The 3,176-nt window shown below is 51.0% G+C and overlaps 1 protein-coding gene across 1 annotated transcript in view; it reads left to right on the top strand.

Moving 5' to 3' along the window:
- Positions 1–3,176, top strand: part of ARHGAP35 (Rho GTPase activating protein 35) — a 66,249-nt gene that overhangs the window by 4,843 nt on the left and 58,230 nt on the right. The gene's annotated exons all lie outside the window — the stretch shown is intronic.

Raw genomic sequence — 3,176 nt, 5'->3', positions numbered from 1 at the left:
CTTTCCCTAGAACGGGGACCGACCGGTGTGCACTCTTCTGTGAGAAGCTCTGCTAACCCTGTTCCAGTCTAGCTTCGTGGTGGTCTTATTGCTTGAAATCCCCGTAGGGAAATGCCAGAGAGTGCGGAATCAGTGATGAAAGATGGAGGCTTTGCCTCATATCCATCGTTCAAGAGAGAATAAATGGCTGGCGGAGATGGATTTTATATTGTATTGAAAGGGGATTGGAGGAAGGGGGGACTATGGTGGCTATAGAAAGAATCCAGAATAAAAACGGAGTTGTGAGAAGCACTGTGGCAATTGTAGCCAAGGGGTTCGACTTACATTTTTATTCTTCTCGGACTAAAATCAGAACCTTGCTTTGTCTTTGTCTCAGTATTGAAGTGTTCCCATTTGTGGGAGTAATGCGATGACTGAGAGTTGGTGCCCACGATATTTCAAGGCTGTTTCACCCAAAGGCAGCATTAAACAGAGTTTTATCAGTATATTTTCTTAAAAAGGTGGAAGCTGATAGCTTCCTGTGGAGCTTAACCCAAAACTCCTGGGTTAGATGTGTGCCCATTTTGCACACAGAGCCTTTAGACTGAGGACGGGACATCCAGCTTCTCTGGGTCCCCTCTGCCATCGTCTTCATGTGCTGGGCTGTGTCTACATGTTCATTTAAGCATGCCTGCATTTAATGTTTCTTAGCTTAATGCGCATTAAACGGGTTTAGGCAGGTGTCTACATGTGCAGGCGTTAAAACGCATTGTGTGTGGACTGACTTGGGACTAACACACAGCGTTAATGCACTTCAGTGTATCTGCATGTTCGTTAATGCACTTTAACTATTCACCATTTTAATGCGCATTAAGGGTGTGCATGTGTAGATGCATGCCCTTAAAATGCATTAACACATCATGTGTAGACGCGCCCGCGTGTTTCCAGGTGGAGTTGTGCTGTTCTCCCACGTCTGGGCACGTCAGCTGTTCTCACCCAGCTGGTCCAATGGGATTTAGGTCCCCGTGGTTCCTCCCCTTAGAGGTTTGACCACTGATCAGTTAGTCTCAAAACCGAATGATCGTCTCTCACTATAGAAGCAAAGCATTTAGGGATTATGATGCGAATGTAGGATGTTGTTTTAAAAGCCTTGCTCAAGGGCATTCCCGTCCCCTGATGGTCCAGGCAGGTCCGGCTTCTTCAGATGCTTCCAGTAGGACCCTCTGGGTCTGCCCAGTGTCCCCCACCTGGCTGTGCTCTTCTTTGGAGCCTGGCAGCCTCACCCGGTGCCGGATCACCCTGGTTTGCAGGCGCACATCTTCAGAATGACTAGTCCTCACCTGTTCGTAGCCACCCTCAAGTAGCTGCAGAGGGGTGGCTTCTCTCTAGGCCTTTTTCCACCCACCCCCCACACCCCCCAGTCTCCTTCTGTGCCAAACCAAGCAAAACCTCAATAACCAGGCCAGCAGAGGTCATTCCTAACTTGGGGCCGCTCAGTCCTCTTGTCTTGAATCAAGCCCAGGGTTAGGCAAGTAAAGGTGTCTCCACACTTCAAAAAAGACCTGGAAGAGCTGGAGAAGGTCCAGAGAAGGGCAGCAAGGGTGGTGGATGCTATGGAGGCGCTAACAAGGCCAGGCCTCCTCAGTTGAGAAGGAGAGATGCTTGAGCAGGACTTGACCAGGGTTTACCAAATATGAAATGGCAACGAGAAGGTCAGTAGGGATTTAGTATTGACTGTGTCTGGACATGGGAGCGAGGGGTCACAACATGACACTGGCAGTAAGCGTAAAACAGACGTCGGGACGTTCTTTTTCATCCAGCGTGGGATGAAAGGGGAGCTCGCTTCCCCGTCTCGTGGACACGGAGAGCTTAGCCAGATTCACAAGGGGACTGGAGACTGTCTTGGAGGAAAGGGGCATCGGGAGCTCTTGAGCAGGGAGTGAGGGGCATGGCCCCTGATTAAGACTTCCTGGACCTTCAATGCTGGAGGCTGCAAATGGGAGAGGAGCAGGGGGGAAAAACCCTGCTCGGACCCAATCACTCTCCTTTCCAGTCTCTGCTTGCTGCCCCTTTGTGACATGGGAGACTGGGAAGGCGGGACCTTGGGTCTGACCCAGTAAATGGCCGTTCTTGTGGTTTTGTGTGTTTTAATGGCCTTTTAGGGGGGAAGAGAGGGCATGGAGTCTAATGTGTGCTTCTTTCAGGTAGGGGATGGACTAGGTGACCTCTGGAGGTCCCTTGCAGCCCAACTTCTCTGCAATTCTGGGATTCATTGCTTCAGAAACTAGCCCAGCATCTCCAAAGCACGAGACAGGAAGTTCTCCCTTTTTTTGTGCCAAACATGCTCAGATTCCCTCTTGCTCAGCGCCTGCCCCCGTTGAGACTGAGATCTCCCAGTGATTTCTGCAAAAGCAGTTTGGCAGGAGCCATCAATCCCTCGTTTCCACCACCTGTCATCTTTTTGGCAGTTGCCGTTCCCCTTCCCAAGCAGCCGGAGGCGGGGGCAGGAGACCGGAGGGCTCAGGTAGTGAATGAAACCCCGCGCTGCCCAAGAACAATAGCTTTGGCTTTGTTGTGCTGTAGGCCCCAAGTAAATGAACAGGGAGTGGGGAGACGGAGCAGCTGAAACTGTGAAGTCCTCCTCATCGAGCAGCAGCGGATCTCACCGAAGCAGCCTGGCTGCTGCTTGCTTGCTTGAAACCCAAATCCTCGAGTGAGACCAGGGCTGTAAAACTGCCAAATTCCTTCGCTGAGCAAGACCGTAAATGCCAGGAGTCCTGGCATGTTGGAGCGCCCAGGTTTTTTGCAGTAGCTCTATGACGAGATATTAACACCGGCATCTCAACCCTGGATTCAAAAGGGAAGTAGGGTGGGAACTGTCAGACGCGCCGGTGTGATCTATGGGATCTTGCTTGCGGTGATATCCGTCATCGTCGGCATCCAGAACTGAACTCTTTGATCCACATGGGTACAGTTTGTCCAGCCCCTTTTCTCCTTTGGTGCCCGCGGCCATCCCGGCTGCAGCGGCGGGTGGAATTTTTATATAGATAACCTGTTTAGCAGGAATTGGTCTAAGGCCAAACATTCATTTGGCCTCTCTCTGAAAGGCAGTGTGGATTAGCTGGTTCGCTTCTGACCCGAGCCTTGCAAATCAGGAATGGATGAGGTGAATCGTGCCATAAATAACCTGTTGCGTT

Source organism: Alligator sinensis, unplaced genomic scaffold (assembly GCF_000455745.1).
Source record: "Alligator sinensis unplaced genomic scaffold, ASM45574v1 scaffold107_3, whole genome shotgun sequence".
Lineage (NCBI taxonomy): Eukaryota > Metazoa > Chordata > Crocodylia > Alligatoridae > Alligator > Alligator sinensis.
Note: the sequence above shows the minus strand (reverse complement) of the source record. Positions and strands in the feature narration are given on the sequence as shown.